The sequence below is a fragment of the Protomyctophum bolini genome (genome assembly GCF_963924005.1).
Source record: "Protomyctophum bolini genome assembly, chromosome: 10".
Taxonomy (NCBI): Eukaryota; Metazoa; Chordata; class Actinopteri; order Myctophiformes; family Myctophidae; genus Protomyctophum; species Protomyctophum bolini.
Window position 1 is genome coordinate 45,725,799 of NC_137871.1, and position 12,523 is coordinate 45,738,321.

The 12,523-nt window shown below is 43.1% G+C and overlaps 2 long non-coding RNA genes across 2 annotated transcripts; both read left to right on the forward strand.

Annotated features, from left to right (window-relative positions):
- Positions 1-119: 119 nt before the first annotated feature.
- Positions 120-1,396, forward strand: LOC308322483. Its single transcript, XR_013964726.1, has 4 exons — positions 120-168; positions 277-356; positions 782-830; positions 1,337-1,396. It is a non-coding gene; the product is annotated as an uncharacterized lncRNA (long non-coding RNA).
- Positions 1,397-2,665: 1,269 nt separating this feature from the next.
- On the forward strand, positions 2,666-6,496 carry LOC308322065. Its single transcript, XR_013964680.1, has 6 exons — positions 2,666-2,778; positions 2,862-2,961; positions 3,380-3,704; positions 3,929-4,025; positions 4,466-4,552; positions 5,725-6,496. It is a non-coding gene; the product is annotated as an uncharacterized lncRNA (long non-coding RNA).
- Positions 6,497-12,523: the final 6,027 nt, after the last annotated feature.

Consider the following 12,523-nt stretch of genomic DNA (forward strand, 5'->3'; position numbering starts at 1 on the left):
CCACACAGACATCACAAATTCCTATTGGCGGCAACAAGTGAGTGATGTGCAAAGCTCTTCAGCCATTCATAGACTATAACCACTATGTCTTCTTTCCAGATGCTGCGATCGAGGCTCAACCGGCGCCCATACAGGTGGATATCTGCAGTTCTCGCTGTCCATGGAATGGTATGGTCAGCTTCTGTTTTAAATGTTCTCTATACATTTTGTGTATGATGTGAAAGTACACAATGTCTCTTGGTCACTTTAATTAATCTTTTGTTCTTTCTTTGTCAGGGTGGATGCGTCGTGGAAGGACAGAGATCCGTTCCAAAGCTTCCCTCCCGGGGGTTTCCTCTGCGAACTTCTGATGAGCTGTGAGTAGGAATATTTCTTTGTTTCGAGGATGGATATCTGCTTTTGTACTGTGATGGCACGAAGTATAGCATGGCAGTATGATGCCTCTTAGTGGCACTGGTTGAATGTCTGTCAGCTCTCCAAGCTAATCAAAGTCTTAATGACACTTTTGAACCACTTCAACCCCAGCATCCCTATTCTGGGGGGGGAGCGTTCAGCAAAAATAGCAGATCTACAAGCTCACACCACGTTGCAACATGTTTGTTGTAGATCTGCTATTTTTGGCAAATCAATCTGTGTAGAGTGAAATCGGAGCATATACCAAATGCTCTCTTTAAAGGTCTGTTTTATCAAATATATATATATATAGAGGGATTAAGTGGTTCTGAATTTGCAGCTCAACAAAAGCTGCAAAATATTGTCTTTACATGTCTTTCTTTCTTAGGCCGGAGATCTGGGTAGATGCCGGAGGACTTCGGACCTGGGCCTGCCAGGTGAGGAACCGCACAGTAAGAACTCTATAGTAAAAAAAGATCCTACTCAGTCTGCTTCTCATAGGAGGACTGTGCTGTTCAGAAACTCATCCACCAGTGACATCATCGTTAGGCAGATTCTTTTTAAACAATATTTATTTACAAAAATGTTTAGATTTTTATTATCGTGAGAACGATGGCTTCCATTTTTGCATTGCAACTTTTCAGGACTAGAAAGCCTGCCGTTTCTAATAGCTTGGAATCCTTATCGAACTGCCCACAGTCCTATGAGACACCAAAAAAATGGTAGCCATTATTAGTGAGGACTAGTATAATGAAGATAGGTTGAAAAGTGGTGAAGTGGTCCTTTAAACGTTGATTACTGCAAGTGATATGTTTAGCTTCTGTTTTAAAATGTCTCTATAAATAAAAGTTTGATGTAGGACTAGGCTATATATATATATATATATATATATAATATATATCTGGCTCTTGGTCACTCTAATCAATCTTTATTTCTTTGTTAGGATGGAGATCGTGGGAGACGTCGCTGGAACGCCACTGCTGGACAGGGTACACGCACACACACGCACACGCACACACGGAGCAAAGCTAATTTGGTGTGTTTTTTTTCTTTTCTTTCTTTGTTAGAATGGAGATATCGATAGACGAGCTGATGTTCCCGGACAGAGATCCGTTCCAAAGCTCCCCCCCCCCCGGGGGCTTCCTCAGAGGACTCTGATGAGCTGTGAGTAGGAATAGTTCTTGTTTCTGAGGATGGATAACTGCTTTTGTACTGTTATGGCACGAAGAATGGCATCATTTACTACAGTCATCCAAATGTTTTAAATATTTTATGATAAATCTAAATGACTCTGCACAATAGTTTGAGAGTCAATATCTCATCTGCTTTTAGAACACTTGAATAAAAAATGACAAAAGATGTTGAGGACTGTACATGTGTTGATGCCTCCTAGTGGCACTGTGGTTGAATGTCTGTCAGCCTTCCAAGCTAATCAAAGTCTTAAAACCCCAGCATCCCTATTCTGGGGGGAGCGTTCAGCAAAAAATAGCAGATCTACAAGCTCACACCATGTTGCAACGTGTTGTGAGCTTGTAGAGCTAATGCTTTCTTCTTTCTCTCTCAGGATGGAAATGGCAGACGCAGCTGAAGCCTCTAGAGATCTGCAGGTCTGTCCATGGATGGATGGGAGGACGGAGATCTGGGTAGACGTCGCTGGAACGCCACTGCTGGACAGGGTACACGCACACACACACACACACACACACACATGCACACACGGAGCAAAGCTAATTTGGTGTGTTTTTTTTCTTTTCTTTCTTTGTTAGAATGGAGATATCGATAGACGAGCTGATGTTCCCGGACAGAGATCCGTTCCAAAGCTCCCCCCCCCCCCCCCCCCGGGGGCTTCCTCAGAGGACTCTGATGAGCTGTGAGTAGGAATGGTTATGGCTTGTTTCTGAGGATGGATAACTGCTTTTGTACTGTTATGGCACGAAGAATGGCATCATTTACTACAGTCATCCAAATGTTTTAAATATTTTATGATAAATCTAAATGACTCTGCACAATAGTTTGAGAGTCAATATCTCATCTGCTTTTAGAAGCACTTGAATAAAAAATGACAAGATGTTGAGGACTGTACATGTGTTGATGCCTCCTAGTGGCACTGTGGTTGAATGTCTGTCAGCCTTCCAAGCTAATCAAAGTCTTAAAACCCCAGCATCCCTATTCTGGGGGGAGCGTTCAGCAAAAAATAGCAGATCTACAAGCTCACACCGTGTTGCAACGTGTTGTGAGCTTGTAGAGCTAATGCTTTCTTCTTTCTCTCTCAGGATGGAAATGGCAGACGCAGCTGAAGCCTCTAGAGATCTGCAGGTCTGTCCATGGATGGATGGGAGGACGGAGATCTGGGTAGACGTCGCTGGAACGCCACTGCTGGACAGGGTACATGCACACACACACACACACGCATGCACACACAGAGCAAAGCTAATTTGGTGTGTTTTTTTCTTTTCTTTCTTTGTTAGAATGGAGATATCGATAGACGAGCTGATGTTCCCGGACAGAGATCCGTTCCAAAGCTCCCCCCCCCCCCCCGGGGGCTTCCTCAGAGGACTCTGATGAGCTGTGAGTAGGAATAGTTATGGCTTGTTTCTGAGGATGGATAACTGCTTTTGTACTGTTATGGCACGAAGAATGGCATCATTTACTACAGTCATCCAAATGTTTTAAATATTTTATGATAAATCTAAATGACTCTGCACAATAGTTTGAGAGTCAATATCTCATCTGCTTTTAGAAGCACTTGAATAAAAAATGACAAAAGATGTTGAGGACTGTACATGTGTTGATGCCTCCTAGTGGCACTGTGGTTGAATGTCTGTCAGCCTTCCAAGCTAATCAAAGTCTTAATGACACTACCACTTCAAACCCAGCATCCCTATTCTGAGGGAGCGTTCAGCAAAAATAGCAGATCTACAAGCTCACACCGCGTTGCAACGTGTTGTGAGCTTGTAGAGCTAATGCTTTCTTCTTTCTCTCTCAGGATGGAAATGGCAGTAGACGCAGCTGGAGCCTCTAGCGATCTGCAGGTCTGTCCATGGATGGATGGGAGGACGGAGATCTGGGTAGACGCTGGAGGACTTCGGACCTGGGCCTGGATGGATGGGAGGACAGAGGACGGAGATCTGGGTAGACGCTGGAGGACTTCCGACCTGGGCCTGGATGGATGGGAGGACAGAGGACTGAGATCTGTGTAGATGCTGGAGGACTTCGGACCTGGGCCTGGATGGATGGGAGGACAGAGGACGGAGATCTGGGTAGACGCTGGAGGACTTCAGAGAGGAACTCAACATATACGAACCGCTTCGGTGAGGAACTCGACAGTACGAACCGCTTTAGGGTTGGGGCTTTTTTATAGGCTTTATAGTAAAAAGCCAATAATCGTCCGTTGCCGATAATCGGTCAATCCCTATTCTTAAACGTTACTGTAAGTGCATGTGTATGTTGTGACAGGACCCACACCCACACACACACAGCAAAGCTAATTTGGGGTGCGTGTGTGTGTGTCTGTCTGTCTTTCGTTCTTTGTTAGAATGGAGATCTCAGCCGATGCCCGAGATCCGAAGCTTTCCCTGGGTGTTTCCGCTGAGGACTTCTGGGTCGCTGGGAGGCTCGGATGGAGCTGCAAAGTTCGGTAGACATCACTGGAACCCGTTTAGGCCTGTCGGAATTTGAGGTTTTATAATGGCAGATTTAATTGTTTCTCAAATAAATTACTAGTAACAATTTAATTGCGTCATAACATAACATTCTAAATAAAACTTTGGCTTTTGTAGGCTTTGTAAACAAAAAGCTGCACATGGCATAATTCAACAACTTTATACACTAAAAGAGAAGAAAATTACAAAGTGACACGTTTAGAGCTTGTAGATCGGTTGCTTCCATTATTTCTTTAAAATGTTTGACAATATATGAACATTTTCAACATGGAGACGATTATGACTAATCTCTAAAAAAGTATCTCAAATACTTGGCGATTAGGTAATTGTGACAGGCCTAAATCCTTCTAGTTGTGTTTTTTTATATCATGTTCTGTAATCAGTTGGGGTTGACTATAGACTTTTTTTAGGAACAAGATCATCATGCCGGTGAAGAGCACGTTTCTAGCCGATGGAGCAACTATTTCTGATCACCTTTGGAGTTACATCACAGCAAGGTAACTATACAACACACGCACACACACTATGATCATGACATGACATCAGCTTGTGACTGCAACTTGTTCCTGTTCGCAGATGACTCGGCACTGCTAGTCTCGGACAGGAACAAACTGCAGGTTGAAAAGGCCCTCAGCTCTGAACTCGGTAGAATCTGCACCTGGCTCGCTGATAACAAACTATCTTTACACCTGGGAAAAACTGAATCCATTCTCTTTGGATCTAATAGTAATCTCAGCAAGGCAAATGGCTTCTTGGTTAGAGTTGGTGACAATGTTATCACACGTAAAGATGAAATTACCTACCTAGGTTCCATCCTGGAGGCTAATCTTTCCGGTGATAAAATGGCCACCAACGTAATCAAAAAGTCAACCAAAGAACAAGATTCCTTTACAGGATCTCCTCACTGGTCAACAAAAACACCTTGAAGACCTTAACAGGAGCCCTCGTACAAGGTTTCTTTGACTATGCATGCACCTCCTGGTACCACAGCACCTCAAAGGCCCTTAAAACTAGGCTCCAGACCTCCCAAAACAAACTGGTCAGGCTCCTACTTGGCCTCACCCCCCGAACCTACCTCACTCCTGCCCACTTTGACAGGCTGGAATGGCTTAGGGTCGACGACAGAGTACAGCATCTTGCAATGGGTCTGGTCCACAAGATTCGATACACCACAAAGATACCCATGTACCTGTCTAGATACTTCCTTTATGTTAACGAAGTCCACACCCACAACACCAGAGGGAGTGCAACGAACCATGTACAACCCAGATTCGGCACAAACAAGGGACTAAATTATCTCCTATGCCACCAAAATGTGGAACGCCCTACCAACAGTCATTAAGACATGTGAATCCCTTGACTCCTTTTTTCCCCTCACTGTATACGTTTATTTTCCCTTTTTACCTCCTTTATGATGAATTCCTGTTCTGTTCTTTGACTATATAGAAGTGTCTTATTTTTACGTCTCTAAATGTTTTGAAGAATTGAACATGGTGGACCCTCTTGTAAACAAGTGTAATGCTTAATTGGGTCGTCCACTTGCAGTTAACAGTCTTTGTATTGAGTTTGTGCTTGACATGTACTGTAATTCTGCAAACTGTTAATAAATATTTCAATCAATATTGTTTTATGAACAAAGTAGTAATGAGCATTTCTTTCTTTTCTTTAGGACGTTGCTGGTCTCCTGTGTGGCTCCATCTGGAGGTCACCAGGGTTCTGAGTCACTCAGATCCTGACTGGTAGTGGTGATGTAGATGTGATCAATCAGGGCTCTAAACAATAAAATAATAAACCAATATAAATAACTAGATAATAATATAAATAAATGGATAAAACGAACGATAAAAAAATAGATTATAGTAAAATAAAAGTAAATTAAAATAGTAAAATTAAATTAAATTAAAATTAGTAATACATCAAATTAGTAATAGCATAATAATGGATAAAATAAATATAATTAGTAATAGACAATAATACATCAAATAAATTAAATTATCAATATAGAAATGCATAAAATTAGTAATAACAGTAATACATAAAATAAATAAATGCATAAAAATAAAATGAGTAATAACAGTAATACATAAAACAAATACAATTTGTAATGCATGAAGTAAAATTAGTAATAACATAGTAATACATCAAATCAATACAATTAGTAATATAGTTATACATAAAATTAGTAATAACATAGTAATATATAAAATACAATTAATACATAAAATAAATTCAATTACTTTGTGTTGTTGTTATAGAATGACTTAAAAAAACAAACAAAAAATATCAATCACATCTACATATCACAACCAGGCTATATTGCCAGCAGGCAGGTGGACTGTAGACTCACTGCAGCTGTCACAATGTGGTATACTTTGTTTTGACCCAACTGGCCTCCAAGGAGAGGCGAGCATGGAGCCGGACATCTGATGATACACGAGAGAAGACGCCATAGTCAAAAAAATGTAATAAAAGTAATATGTTTCATGTTGATTGTAATTTATGCATGATGCTGTCCGTACTGACTCCCCACATCTCAGTCAGGCTTCAGCTTAAATACATTATTACCCCCCACCCCAGGGGTGGGTGGGTCTTGTACACATAACATCAGAGACCTCCAGACCACACATGTCACAGAAAACAGCTTCTCATGGCTTGGTTTATGACGTCCTTAAATGTACAAGCGTTCCACATTTCCTTGACATTTGAGAATGCCCTGTACGCTTATGCTCCGTTTAGTTTAAGTTAGGTTATTGATATGTATTTTCTTTGTGTATAACACTGGTTTCCTTTATTTTTCAGATATATGATAATGATGCGTGGCTAGTCTGCTATCCGTGAATGTCTCCACGCTGGTTTCCTAAATGAGGGATATAAGTGCTGTTGGCACTCTGGACTCTGCAATCATGTGCTTCGGAAGAATGATGCGTCACCTGTGCGGTGACAATTTCTGGTCTTTGGAAAGCTGTTCTGTCAAGATGGCCAATCTGCAAGTTGAGCTCGTGGATGAGATGCGCAGTAGCCTAGTGCTTTGTGCTTGAGCCCTGTGCAGGAGCTACAAGACTGCCGGTTTGGATTGCTCTGTGCAGTTTTAACCACGTGACGCCTGCAGCACACTGTCAAGTGTGCAGGTGGACAGTTCTGAGCGGACGGCTTCGCCTTGTTTGTTGTTATAAAACTGTGGTGACGCTGTGTAACGTAGGCCTGAGGGCGGTTGCTCTGATCGACTTAAAGAGAGCCTTGTAGGAATTTTTTTACCTGATATGTGATTTCAGGGTCGTTTCGCCTACTTCTACGTCCGGAGAGTTGTGATATTGGTTTTGAGTTCTTAAATGGGGGAAATGTGGAATGCTACATGTACATTTAAGGACGTCATAAACCAAGCCATGAGAAGCTGTTGTCTGTGACATGTGTGGTTCTGAAGGGGTCTTCTGATGTCATGTATACAAGACCCACCCACCCCTGGGGGGGGGGGGGGGGGGGTAATAATGTATTTAAGCTGAAGCCTGACTGAGATGTGTTGAGTCAGTACGGTGTTCCATTGTAACGCGTCACTGCTGTCTCCGTATTCGAATACATTCTATTCCAATACTCTGAAACTCTGAATTGTGTCTGTCTCATTATTGTTGTTTCAACTATGTTATAAGTGCTCACCGACGGATTTCTTTAACATGTCATGTATCTGTAAATATTCATTATTTTCTTGTTAATAAATTATTGCATTTATACCCGGGTGTCCGTTATGTGTCCATTACCCTTAGATCGCGCCGCCGCGGATTTATTTATTTCCAAAATGGTCTAAAAATGAGTTATTTAGCGTACTTTTACCAATTAATTAGCCTATACACAGACAACGACTGATTAGCCTACCGGTATTTTGGACGATATGGGTCTTTTCTCGAGTCAGTGTGTTTAGTCTCACTATAGTCTGTGTAGATTACCCGGCGGTGTTGCTGCCCCTCCCGGGAGTCGCGGCTCATGGCTCTTCACAGACGGCACAGAGACAGCAGTCACTCCGCTGAACGTGTCAGTGTTGCTGCAGTGGTGTGAACCGTGCGGGCACTGGTGGTGGTGCTGAGTTCTGACAGCCGAGTCACAGCTTCTTCTTCTGAATTACTTTATCTTTGCCTTGGAAAATACATTTTGCGTTTTGCTGTTTCCCAAAACAAACCAGCGCGCGCTACTGTTTGCTACAAAGCGACTGGAAGTGGACGAGGTTTACAGACATACCAATAGTAGCCAATCATATGCTGATTAGGCCAGTTGCTGTATAGCCTACCTACCCGATCACCAGGGAGCAGCAACACTACACACACACTAGCCTTCTATATAATGCTGCGCACATATATTATATATATTTAAAAAAATACCCAGCATATTTTTTGGGAAGGCTAAGCCTTCCCTAGCCTTACACACCCGCCGCCTATGGGCACTGTACTGTAGGCATATAATACCTGGCTAGGTGAAGACAAAAGAAACCTGATTAGCATTTGAGTACTTTTAACACCTCTGAACAGCCGGCGGAGAGGTTCACATTTTCGGAATTTTGCGACAGTCACAGAGGGTCAATAATTCCCAGAAAATCTGTAATGTTAAAATAAAATGTCCACGAAAATCTTCATGGGGGCTAAAAGGGGCTATTTAATTCTTCATGGGGGCTACAGCCCCATAGCCCCCACAGACTCGACGTCGTTGCTTAGTGGTATACTTATGCACCCCTTGAAAATAAAAAAAATAACCCCAAAAGGGCCTTTCCGCCTGGTATGCATAAGTTATTCTTGCTGTTTTTCTATATGCTGTTGAATAAATACTTCCAAACACATTTGGGAATTAATAAACACTATACATAGAACTGTAACACCTCAAAGTAACTCTGTATCTTGAAAACAACCCCCAATTCCTCATTAAAATGAAAAATAACACAACAAAAACGAGTTATTCCGCCAGTTATGCATTCACTAATCTTACTGTCTGCTAATACTATTTAATGGGAGTTTAATGATTAAATGTTGAGCATTCTGACCGTGGGGCTTCGGAGACAGAACGGATCAAAGACTTTGTAGTTTGAGACGGTCTTAAAATTCTTTCATTTTGACTCGGCTTTTGACCTGACTGAAAGTAGTTATTGGTTGCAATGCTGCACACCGGCCACTATGGGGCGCTGCTCTACAACAGTGGTTTTCAACCATGTTGATGCCAGGGCTGCACTATTTATTTGGTCCACAATTCCATGCTGTTGTATTTAGGAGAGATAACTGTTAATATACTCTATGGAGATAACCTTTATACTCTATGGAGATAACCTTTATACTCTATGGAGATAACCTTTATACTTTAATGTAACCTTTATGTTCTAATTGTCTAGATTTTTTAAAGTGAAGTAATTCAGATATTTAACAATAAGTGGTCCTTGAGGGGGTTCCAGGTGGTCTCCCTGTGGTGCCCCCTCGAGGACCCCCAGGGGTCCTCGAGGGGGCTCCAGCTGCAGTAATTTAGAAAACTTTGCTCTAATTTGAAAGTGACTGAATTAAGTTGGTCTCATTTCTCTCCAAAAGCCCTTGAATGTGATGGAATATGATTTAGGATCACTGTGATGATACACACACACACACACACACACACACACACACACACACACACACACACTCACACTCACACACACACACACACACACACACACACACACACACACACACACACACACCATCAGTTTTTAACTCAAATCTTTGCTTCTGGGAGGGGGTCCCTGGAACTACAGTCAGATGTGAGGGGGTCCCTGGAACTACAGTCAGATGTGAGGGGGTCCCTGGAACTACAGTCAGATGGGAGGGGGTCCCTGGAACTACAGTCAGATGTGAGGGGGTCCCTGGAACTACAGTCAGATGGGAGGGGGTCCCTGGAACTACAGTCAGTTGGGAGGGGGTCCCTGGAACTACAGTCAGATGTGAGGGGGTCCCTGGAACTACAGTCAGATGGGAGGGGGTCCCTGGAACTACAGTCAGATGGGAGGGGGTCCCTGGAACTACAGTCAGATGGGAGGGGGTCCCTGGAACTATACAGTCAGATGGGAGGGGGTCCCTGGAACTACAGTCAGATGGGAGGGGGTCCCTGGAACTACAGTCAGATGGGAGGGGGTCCCTGGAACTACAGTCAGTTGGGAGGGGGTCCCTGGAACTACAGTCAGATGGGAGGGGGTCCCTGGAACTACAGTCAGATGGGAGGGGGTCCCTGGAACTACAGTCAGATGGGAGGGGGTCCCTGGAACTACAGTCAGATGGGCGACGACGGCCAATTACCGCATGACCTGTCTGTCGTCTTGTACACATGCAGATCAGGCATTCAAATGTTAATCTGGGTTCACCTGCCAGGTAGGGTATGCATATACAGTATGCTACTAGTACTGTATATTTATACAGTAGGCCTACTGTATGTACAGTACTGTATGCATACCCAGTACTTTGGTTAATAAGATGTCTTCTATATGTGGGGATTTCCTAGGGTTCGGTGTAATATAATGAATTGTGTAATGTAAACATGCTGTAAAATGCATAGATCATGTAATGTAAAACATGCTGTAATTGCAAATGTGAAATGGTGTCTTTATAAACCCATGAGGGTTAATTGGGCACACGAAAATAAATAAACAATCAATCAATCATATACAGTAGGCCTACACAGCACTGTGGCCCGTATAGCCGTGGTCCAGTGAACTAGTGTCTGTCTACATGTCCTGAATTTAGTTCTGCAGGATCAGAATTTGGTCAGAATTTATTGAAAGGATAGCCCCTTGAGATGCAGCATCTCATTTTAGAGGGGGTCCCGTATACAGGGAAAGACATTACATACAGTACAGTGCAGTTACACAAATAGACAGTGGGCAATAGACAATACAGACATGTACAGATACAGTTTGCTTGCTCATTCTCTCCCACCCACTCCCCCACTCCCCCAACTCTTCTTGGACAAGCATATTGAGACTAAAGAGAATAAAGCCCTTTGAATTGAATTGAATTGACTCTGATCAGAAACTCACCAAAGCGACTAGCCTCGTTCCAGATGACTCCATGGCATTTAAACACGCTCTTCTGTTCATAATCTAAACACTGTGACACGTTTTTAAAAAGTGTCACAAGTAAGTGCTTTAGAGAACCCAAATGCTTATTTTGCCATTCATTAGTTCACTTACAGTATTTAACCTCTGATATACAGTAACCACTAATTTAACATTTCTTCTGAATCTCTAGAACACTGTATTCTTTGAACCGACTGTTCTCATAAAAAACAAACTCTTAAACATATTCTCACCGACTGAAGACATTTGACACGGTGATGACGAGTGCAGTGAAACGCTCAACACCACATACACACGCACACACGCACACACGCACACACGCACACACGCACACGCACACACGCACGCACGCACAGCCTCACAGGCAGCAGAAACACAACGTCAACACAGAAACTACACAGCTGTCATCATTTAGATTTCTGATGATGTGGTCAAAATCTGCCTGCCTGCCTGTCTGTCTGTCTGTCTGTCCGTCCGCCTGCCTGTCTGTCCGTCTGCCTGCCTGCCTGTCTGCCTGTCTGTCCGTCTGTCTGTCTGTCTGTCTGTCTGTCTGTCTGTCTGTCTGTCTGTCTGTCTGTCTGTCTGTCTGCCTGCCTGCCTGCCTGCCTGCCTGCCTGCCTGCCTGCCTGCCTGCCTGCCTGTCTGTCTGTCTGCCTGTCTGTCTGTCTGTCTGTCTGTCTGTCTGTCTGTCTGTCTGGGAAGGTAAACGTTGAAGTGTTTATCTTCTTAGAATGTTAAAAGGAGGAGAGGTCAAGAAGTCAAGAGGTCAGATCAGTAGGCAACCGGTATGCAGGACACACAAGCCTGCACGCACGCACGCACGCACGCACGCACGCACGCACACGCACAGGAGACAGAGCCAGAGGAATTCCCACCTATACAGTAGGCATATATATTGACAGGCCTGAACAGAACAGAGACATGTTGGAAGAACCACATCATTCATTCAGTCATTCCTTCATTCATTCATTCATTCATTCATTCATTCAGTCATTCAGTCATTAATTCATTCATTCATTCATAACTAACTATCAGCACTATTTAGTATTCATCACCGGTGTCATTTCTCACTTCACTTGCCGTTGTTCTGTCCCCTGTACCATGTCGATCTGTTCCTGTACTGTACTGTGTTTTTGTATGGACGTAGTGTCGGGTGCCTGCACATATGCACACATGGCATCAACGCATGGTGTTGTGTGCAGGCACACTACACTTTGTCCTTCTTTTATCTGTATTGTACTGTGTTTTTGTATGGACGTAGTGTTGGGTGCAGGCACACTACACTTTGTCCTTCTTTTATCTGTATTGTACTGTGTTTTTGTATGGACGTAGTGTTGTGTGCAGGCACACTACACTTTGTCCTTCTTTTATCTGTATTGTACTGTGTTTTTGTATGGAC